At 41.8% G+C, this 10,255-nt stretch overlaps 1 long non-coding RNA gene across 1 annotated transcript; it reads right to left on the reverse strand.

Moving 5' to 3' along the window:
* Window positions 1-1,807: 1,807 nt before the first annotated feature.
* LOC115425208 (uncharacterized) lies at window positions 1,808-10,029 on the reverse strand. Its single transcript, XR_003936202.1, has 3 exons — window positions 10,019-10,029; window positions 6,344-6,349; window positions 1,808-1,918 (listed from the first exon to the last, which is right to left on the reverse strand). It is a non-coding gene; the product is annotated as an uncharacterized LOC115425208 (long non-coding RNA).
* Window positions 10,030-10,255: the final 226 nt, after the last annotated feature.

Genomic DNA, 10,255 nt, shown 5'->3' on the forward strand with positions numbered 1-10,255 from the left:
AAGTTTGAATTTGACCCTCTAGGTGCTGCAAAGCTATCTTTATATTCATTCTGGCAAAAAATTAAGTGGATTTCTACAACCCGTTTTAATTTCTTCTTAATTTGTTAAGTTTACAACTAGTTACATCAAGACATTTGCACACATAAGGTCAAGACTTCTGATGAACATTTGTCAGAGTATACCATAACAGTTGCCTTAAAAGTACATTTAATTGAGGGGTCAGTTCCAATTGTCTACAGCAATGGTGGAGACAAGCCAGTGGTGTTACAATTAACACTAAAATGACAGTGAATTGTTTTTTTAGACGGCTAGTAATATGTGTTTACATGACAGTGATTGGCATTCTGATAGCACTTCTGGTGGTGACAGCATTGAGCCCGTAGATATAAGTTAGTATGTTAGTTTGTTTTTTGCATTATGCTGCCATTTAACAACTTGGCAACAAACAAAGTATCAGAGCTAGCAGTTAGTATATTGGATAAGTGACTGTTATTCTTCTTGCATTTTGTTTAACATTATTTTATTGTCTGCACAGTACTAATGTTATGCCTAGAATTAGCTTCACTCTGTGTTGTGGCTTCTTGTTTATAGACGTGGATGCCGCTTGTTGTGGCTTTAGTGTGATATGTAAACATATCTGACCTGTAGATTGTGTTGAATATTTGATAGATGGCAAAACATTTCGGTTATACTAGCTATCACTAACCTTCTAAAAAGGTCTCTGTAGCTGCTTTTGCGATCTTTTATGTATTAATGGATTAACGTAATTACTGCCGTCATTGTTTAGATGTATCTTTCTTCCTTTGGTGCTTAAAAGTGGGAATAAAATTTAAACAGCTACTTATTGTAGAGAAGATATAGTTGTACCACTTTGGATCTTTTGTTATGGTGTTGTTTCTAACCTTATAGATGCAGTGGTAATTTAGTGCTTCAATCTCTTATTCTTTGTTACTAAATAAACAGCTTTATTTTTGTGTTTAATTTTCATTTACATATGGCGTTATTTTTATTTCAGAGGGCTGGGGCAAGTGAGCAACCTTTGTTTGCTCACAAAGGCTGCCAAACAGAATTAAAACAGACACGCTCTGTTGGGACACAGCTTTCCATGAAAACCCTACAATGTCGTGTCAGAAGAGCAGGTTGTAAAGTAGTGTTGTGCATTACATTTGTTGTGTTATAACATATTATTGAAATAAAACCAGTTACATGTAAATGTAGCTAATGTTTATTATTTGTTTTCAAAGGCATTCAGGTAATCCCACATCGCACAGATGTTGGTGTTTGTATATTGACAACTGCCTTTGTGCATGCACATGGACTCATGACATCAACAACATCAACATCAACAGTGAAGCAACTGACTGGATGATACTGAGGAAGAAGTAACACCGATAAACCACAACTTAAACACTGGACGAAGGAAAACCAAGCCTGTGACCATCAGTAGATCATCCTCACTGTGTTGTTCTGTGTGTTGTTATGATGTTTTGCATTTTTGTTAACTGTCTTTCCTGTCACCTGCCTAGGGACTACAGATGGAAATTAGCTTTGCCGCTACAATCTGGCATATTTACAGCTGCAATTATTGTAGATGTTCATTAATATGCATTGTCCCTATTTAATTAATTAATTAATTAATTAATTAATTAATAAGTCAAAGAGACCATGACTAAGGGCTCATTTATGTTCTACGTTAAAGACACAGACTGATACAGACGGAGCGTTCTGTTTGTCCCTGCGTACATTACATGTGTACTTCTGTTCCTTTTTTGGGAGTTTGTGGATGTGTACCCGGACGGACAAAACTGAGCAGTACCACCGAGAACAGTGGAAGCTGTATGGAGATTTGAACAGAATAGTTTCCATAAATAGTGGCTTTCAAAGAGCGACCGTGGGACTTAGTGAAAAACTACCTGGCCTCTAGGGACTGATGGAGAAACGCTTATTCCAATGTACAGGACGCATGGAAGTATGAAGGCAGTGACGCATGACAACGTTAGAAATGGACCAACCTATTTACGTACAAATGAGCCTTAAGGGGGACAGAAGAGGAGGATGACCCTTTAGAAGGCAGCTCAACAATGAACATACTGGATCCACAGGATTCGATATATAATCCTGAAGATTCATCACTGCTTTGTCAGAGGTGGCGGATGAGAAGTAAGTAAAGTTCCAAGAACAAAGCTATTATGCAGGTACATTTGTACATTTGTTTTCAATGGTAATGTATGTTTTGTAACGACAGACCAGAGTCAACAGCACCAATCCACAGAACCCCAACTTATATCATCTGTGAAAAATGCCTTTTCAAGCTGTTTGAGGTGGGCCCAGTCCAGTGGCGGCTGCTCGTCTTTCAGACAGGGGAAGCTCATTGTCGGCTTACATCAAAAATAATTGTCAAGTTATTTAAACATAAATTCATCCCTCTGTTCCTTTTAAAGAAAATGCTCAGTGACCTTATCATATCAAGCAGGCGTCTTTTCCAGGGACTGGACCAGTGTCCTCTCAATGTCCAGCAGAGCTGGGCTGCTCAGATTGCCTTGGCCCATTGTGTTGTGGGTGTAAGACTTCAGCCTTTTTAAACTACAGATGCTCCTTTCACTCCGACCTAGCCGACAGTTTGATTGATTTAACTATCTACAAAATGATATTAAACTTGACAAGAAATGATTAAATTATGTAACTGAAACAAAAAAACGCTGAAATTATGTTAAATTGACACAAGGAAGTATAATGAGTGTGTTTTATTTACAGTGCAAGAAATGAACGAGTAATTTCGTAGTGGTTTCTCTCTCTCTTTCACAGCAGAATGTGCAACGGTATTAAACTGAACTGTGTCAGCGAAGGAGCAGAGCTCAAAACAGCTGTCAATCAAATGAGATTCAGCCTTTCGACTGATCCTCCAATCAGCACGTGGGATTCTGGCGTCCAGCCTGGCCGAGCTCCGCCCACATCTCCATTCACCCCCAGAGACGCCCGGGGGCGGGACAACCTCGTGGCATTTACCCAATTACCATCCAGTTTTGACGCAATGAAAAAAACTGTTCCACTTAGTCCCATTGAAGCCCAGAGACGCCCGCAGTCTACCGACAAATGCACTGAGCAGAGATCGAATGAGAAAACAGCGCAACAGGAATGTATGAGAAGTGAACAACATCGCGAGACAGACTCATCTTCATCTGTGTCATTTGTGCCTAGTGGTTCAGGGTTGTGCTGCTGAGCTGCTCCTCTGTCATCAGTAGACTCTGCTCTCCCTTTCACACTTCCTCCAGTTTCTCTAGACTCACCTGCACCTGGATCACAATAAAAAATATCTACAGACATTTGGACTTACTTTACTAATTAAGATATTTACATTGGCAAAATATGCAGCTTTATTTAATATTACTTTGTGCTATTGCCTTTCAGTTGTGGGCTTTGTGTATTTACTGTCTCACTTTTAATAATAAAAATTAAAATAGGTCAGGACTATGGTTTGGGTATAGAAAGTGGTTTTACTGGAACTACTGCTTGTTCACACAGTCTGTTCCAACAGCTCACCTTTTCCTTCCATCCTGACAGGAACAATCCCCTCATCACTACTGGCTCCTGGCTCTGCTTCTGACACTAAATCACATTTTAAAAATGCTCAGAATTCTCAGCACAAATCTTCTATTTTCAAAGCCTTGGTGTCAGTTTCATTCATGTAGTGCTGAATCCTGGAGCATCTCAGAGCACCTTTCATACTGAACAGGCCTACACCATACTCTTCATTGGAGCCTATTTCTTCTAATCCTCTTCCCTCTCTGAGCAGTACCTGCCCACTCTGGACTTGTGGGCTCATGGCTGGTGCCTGCTGCTGGATCTGCTTTCTGAATCTGAGGAGCTACAAGACAAAGTTTCCCAGTTCTGTGGCGTCGCATCATACTATTATTTAAACTGCATAACATTATGTTCCACGCCACAATGCCACACAATTCACTGACTCAATAATTACCTAACTTGAAAGGTGGTTACCCGTTTCATCGTCCTCATTAGTTGTTTCCAACCGGGAGGTCGTTTTTGTGACAAAGTTGCCGATTTTGTCACATTTGGCTGTTTGCTTCCAGAGCTTTCCTCTTTTTAATTCTTGCTTCTCCACACCACCTTTGCTTTTTCTATTATCCATGTTTCTAACAGCAAACACAGCTGACCATCCACAGCCTACAGAACACAGATGGTATATGCTCCACAGATACAGTCTAGAGCTACTAACCGTATGCAAGGACATGTTAGGCCAGGTCACGGTGTGTCCGCAAAAAAGAAGAAAAACAAACAGTTTGCTCGTAGAGGGGGTGGGGGCCAGGAACAGCGGCTGCAGATTATGTGATCAACTCAGTGCTATGACTGAACACCGGCCCCCAAAAAATAAATAAATAAAATATTAAATACATATTTAAAGTGAACTCCGGCCCTCGCGGCCCAAATATTAAATCGGCCCACCGGAATTGTCCCGGTCCTCCCGATTAGCCAGTACGGGCCTGCTTTCAAGCCATGTGATAAATTTTGTGCACACTGGTGAGAATCAGACATTAGGTGTATTAGTGCTAATCCACCCATGAGACAGGTGTGGAATGTCTAGGTGCTGATCACACAGCGTGACCATTACACAGACACTCCTTAGACTTGGGACAATAAAAGGGCACACCAAAATGTTCACTTTTGTCACTTGTCAACATGCCACAGATGTCGCAAATCATGAGGGAACGTGCCATTGGCATGCTCAATGCTGGGTTATCTGTTACTGCAGTGGCAGCACAACTGAATGTGCATCATTCCAATATCAGCCGCCTGAGGACTCGCTTCAGAGAGACTGGTACCACAGTGAACCGCGCACATGCCCGCCGGCCACGTGTGACCACGCCCGCACAGGACCAGTACATGCGGCTCCAGCACCTGCATGATCAGACCCGCCCAGCAACCAGAACTGCTGATGAGACTGTCGGTCTTCACAACAGGCGAATTTCAGCCCAGACAGTCAGGAACCGGCTGCAGGAGGCTCATCTCCGGTCACGTCGACCACACCAGGGCCTCGACCTCACAGCAGCCTGACGTCGGACACGACTGGACTGGGTCAATGTTCATGTGCACTGGACACTTGCACGTTGGAGGACCGTGCTCTTTAGTGACGAATCTCGCTTCCAGCTGTACCATGCTGATAGCAGAGTCCGTGTTTGGCGCCGTGTTGGTGAGTGTTATGCTGACGCTAATGTCCTATGATGGGTGGCTCATGGTGGCGGTAGTGTCATGGTGTGGGCAGGCATTTGCCATGGACAGCGTACACGTCTGCATTTCATCGATGGCAACCTGAATGCGCAACGTTACCGAGATGAAATCCTGAGACCTATTGTTGCGCCCTTTGTGGAGCTCCATCATGTGACTTTCCAACAACACAACGCCCGCCCGCACTTTGCCAGGATATGCAGGGACTTCCTAGAGGAGGAGGATATTCCTGTCCTCAACTGGCCGCCAGACATGTCACCAGACATGTCACCCATTGAAAACCTCTGGGATTTCTGGATAGGCGTGTCCGCCACCGGGTTCCAGTTCCCCAGAACATTCACCAACTGCGAGTGGCACTCCAGGAGGAATGGGACAATATCCCCCAGCCCACAGTTGACAACTTGGTGATGTCCATGCGTTGCCGGTGTTCTGCTCTACGCGAGGCTAATGGTGGACACATGCGTTACTGACGTCTGTGAACTTGGCCCATTGACCCCCATTGTGCTCTTGCTGCCATTACTGCAGGACTATTGCTTTAAAATTGATTGCAATGCTCGCAAATTAAAGCTGATTTGTTAACAAATATGTACTGTTATTTTGGGATATGTACTATATTTTATGACATAAAAATAACTAAAAATTAGTGGTGGGCAGCGATTAAAATTTTTAATCGCGATTAATCACATGGCTTTCTGCAATCAATCTCATAGTTGGGGGGTGCATCAACAGGATGTATTGCCTTTCAGTGATATTCCAGACTGGAAGTACTCCAGTGATAAAAATAATTGCACGTCAGTGCTTCCAAACAACTGTGTCCTTCTCAACCCCACCATCTGAAGACATTTAAAATGAAAATGTCCATGTAAAAAAACCACTACTTGTACACATGTTTATGTCCCCACCAGTGTATTTACAGTTGTGAGTGATTGACAGGAGTCTTAAGCCCACTAATCAGTACTGATACTAATAAGCCCATTAATATGTGATGTTCAGTTGTTCAAAGCAAGCAAAAGGGGCCCTGAAGTGGTCAGATAAGTTGCACTAACGTATGCTTTGTCCTTTCTGTGTTACCGTAGTCAGTTCGGACATAGAACTAACAGACATGTTTCTTTCACTCTTGTTTGTATGGTCCCAAAACGTTTGCCTGTGAGTATTTCATGTTCAGTTGTTGTAAGAATGAATAGTATCAAATATCTCTGATGTGAACCTTTGTTGCTGAAAAAAGACGTTGTAAATCTTTAATTAACCTGTAAATGTTAATCGTTAGCGTGTCTATGGATTTTCCCATTCAAGTTAGCATCGAGATAAAATGACAACATTCACATCGTAAATGAGTAAAGGTTAGTTCAAAGGCTGACATATTAGACCTAAACACAGCCAATGAATTTGCATAAACTTAGCATGAGCCTGCATAAAGAATTAGCAACCCATCTCTGACTGCTGCATAAACAAATTAGCTTAAACATCAGCATTACTTGTAAAGTTCGCCGGTTTTCTCCTCTCAGCTGCACATACACACAGCACCGGTGTTTGGACTGGCAAAAAAAGCATTAGTTTCAAAATAAGAGTCCGTATGTATAAATCAACTAAGACTTGCTTGAAAGGCAGAACAATAATAAAACGGCGTTAACGTGAGATAAAAAAATTGTCGGGGTTATTTAATGAATGCATTAACGCGGTAATAACGCGTTAACTTGCCCACCCCTACTAAAAATATTTGTTCATGCGTTTATATTTTTGTTGTTAATATTCCCTACAATGACTAACATGCAATACTCTACTGCAGGTAGTAATGGAACGTCTGTGTATTATCAATTCTTTAGGCAATATATATATTTTTCTATCTGTTTTTAGGGCCATCCAAAAAGATGGTGAAGTTTGCACAAAACAAAGACTGTACTATACTCAAGAAGTCGCTTGGCAGTCTAAAAAAAATCACATCTATTGGACTGCTGCTTCCTCTACAACACCCCAGGAAAGAGGGGCGAAGTGGACCTCTATACTTTACCACGTGCAACAGATCCACACACATGAAGATCCTGCTTTCCCTCAATGTTTACATCCACTACACATTTCAAGAGATAAGAGCAAATGGTTAAAGCCAGGTGACTCATTTTACCTTTATCATTTTACTTCTATCATTTAATGTAGAATGTATTTATGCAATAAGTTTAATTATGGTTTTGTAAAAGCCACACCAGCATTCTTCAGACTGGAAAACCTGTAAACCCCCAAGAGCAGCTGAAAAGATGTAGAGAAGCTCCTGCCCTCACATGCAGACTTCTATTAGTGTGTCTGGGTTTGAGGACCTCTACTTACCTCCATTAGTACTAGTTAGCAGGCCGGTAACGGTACACAGCTGTACCGAAACGGCACAGTATGATGAGAAAAAAAAAAAGGAACGAAAGATCTCGTTCGATGCGGAACTTTAAATCCGCACAAGTTTCACACAGACATATGGAAGGACGCACACATTGACCCAAAATATGAAATAGCAGCTGATATAAGGTTAAAAAACCAACAAATATGATGTGAACCTGGAAGGAAGAGACTGAAGACCCTCCACCATCAGTACAGTCCAGTTTGGATCAGTTCAGGTTCAGGTGAAAGGCAACAATGAGGAAAGAGACGTTAATAAGACGGACGTTGTTTGGCCCCTAGGAACTACGGTAGTTCTAAAACACTTACACTAGCTCTGTCTGTCTGTCTGTCTATCATACATGCTGTATAATAGAAGAATAAACAGAACGTTGAAAGTATGTAAAGTTTCACGACAGCGTTCGTTACGTTAGTTATGGACCACACCCCCAGGTATATAACGGCGCGCCCCCCCTACCCCCAGCTCTGACAAAAAAAAAAAAAAAATCACCATGCACACAGGCACACACACACACACACACACACAGTGTCCTAAACAGTTTGTTCTCTGTCCTAAAATAAATAATTTGGTTCATTGTGTTGTCAAAGTTTCTCTTCAGTTTGTTTAAATAGAATACCAGTTTACCCTCTTGTTAATGTTGTACTTCATGTGGAATTTTTTGGTACAGTCTACTCTTGTTAAACCGCCCGCCGTTATACCGCCATTTCCGCTTATCGCCATCCGCCAGCCCAGTTCCATGCACAAACACTTATACCATTGATTTCCCGACCGTTATACCGCCAGCGGCGCGGCGCGGCACCTCCGAGGTGCGGCACCGTGGCACCTCCGAGGTGCGGCACCCAGTGTTGTCTTTTCCGTGGAAACCGGGTCGAAATGGCTCTTTGAGTGTTAAAGGTTGCCGATCCCTGCCGTACAACATAACAGAATCAAGATTTATTTAGAAACGTAATTAGAACGGGTTAACGGAGGCAGCATAGACATCATATAGTAAAGACATGCACATTATGGACGCAACCCGTTGTAACGCCATTTTCGCTATACCGCCAATTTGGCCGTGAACGGAAGTTGGCGGTATAACGAGAGTAGACTGTATTTTTATGCAGAACTACCTTTCAGGGAAAAGTGCAATACTAATGTTTAAAATACATTTAGTATTAGAAATTTATTTTATTTTCCATTTGATTTGTAGCAGCAGAATTATATTATTCCTGTTTTTCTATATTCTATTTTCTCCAAAAATTGGGGGAAAAATGTTTAAAAATTCATAAATGCATTAATAGACATTTTGAGGGGTTTTCTTTCTTCCCGTACTGAACTGGAAAAAAAATGAACCGTGGCTTTGAAAACTGAAAATGTACCGAACCGAAAATTTTGTGTACCGTTACAGGCCTACTAGTTAGTGTGTCTGGGTTTGAGGACCTCTAGTTACCTCCATTAGTACTAGTATTAGTGTACTGTGGTGACACAGGCCAGTGAATTGTGTTCAGCTCATCTCATTTCCATTTGTATCACTTGAGGCTAACACACCGAACTACCACCAGGCTTATTCTGGTTGACAGTTTTGTAAGTCTACTCACAGACAAATAGGAACATACAGTTTATGTCTCATACTCGATTATATTTGTGTTCTGTACAACTGCCTTTTTCTGATGCTGTAGTCTATTTTCTGTTTGCTCTGATGTAATGATGTTTGAAACATCAATAATGTTGAATGGAATTATCAGTGATACGGTTCTAACAAGCAGCAGCTATAGACCATCTGAATTATTAATATGTGCACAAAAAAGATCATTTTTGGTAAAGTCATCTGAATGTCAGTGGACTCTGATCCAAAGTTATGAGACAAACTGCACTTGTTTGTGTGACCAGACCCAAACTTTCCTTTAGATGTTGATCTGCATTCTGCTTTATTTCCACCATCTGAAGGGTTTCTTCTCCTCTTTTAATCTGTATGCGGGTGCTATAAATAAATAAATGAGAAAATGTGACATTGAGGCAAACTGCAAAGTAAAGCAGACCAAATAAACGACCAAACAAAGCCACGGCGTTGCATAGGGAGACAGCAGGAACAATGGGACGTGGCCTGGGGATCTGTATATGTGAAATGGATTGGCTGTGCACAGGAACAAAACTGTGTGATCAGAATTGATAGTGGGTTCAGTACAGTATGAACTGCTGCTGTGGGGGGGCAGGGGGGTTTCCAGACACTGCCGATGTCTTTTCAGACAATGTTCTGCTGAGGTACACTTGTTATTGATGTCACACAACTTTCAATAAAAAGTCAATCCAGATGATGCCATAGTGTTCATAAGCCAACTGGTGAAATTGTATTGACTCTAAGTTCATGACTCTATAATCCTCCTGAACCATTGCTGGTAGTTGGGCTTGTTTCCCAACATTTCACCTGCAGCCCTGACTTCAGTCACTGCGATAAAACTCTGCTGTTGTCCTGATAGACCAGGAACAACCCCACTGCTTTTTTCCCTCCCTCCTCTAACGTCTAATCTCCCTCATGGACATTCACTAATCTCTCATTTATATTTAAAGCAGAACTTTCTTCAGACATGTTTGACTCAGTAAGTAAATAAACTAGGGATGCTCCGATCCCCATACGAGTATCCAGCATCGGCTCCG

The sequence above is a fragment of the Sphaeramia orbicularis genome, chromosome 9 (genome assembly GCF_902148855.1).
Source record: "Sphaeramia orbicularis chromosome 9, fSphaOr1.1, whole genome shotgun sequence".
NCBI lineage: Eukaryota > Metazoa > Chordata > Actinopteri > Kurtiformes > Apogonidae > Sphaeramia > Sphaeramia orbicularis.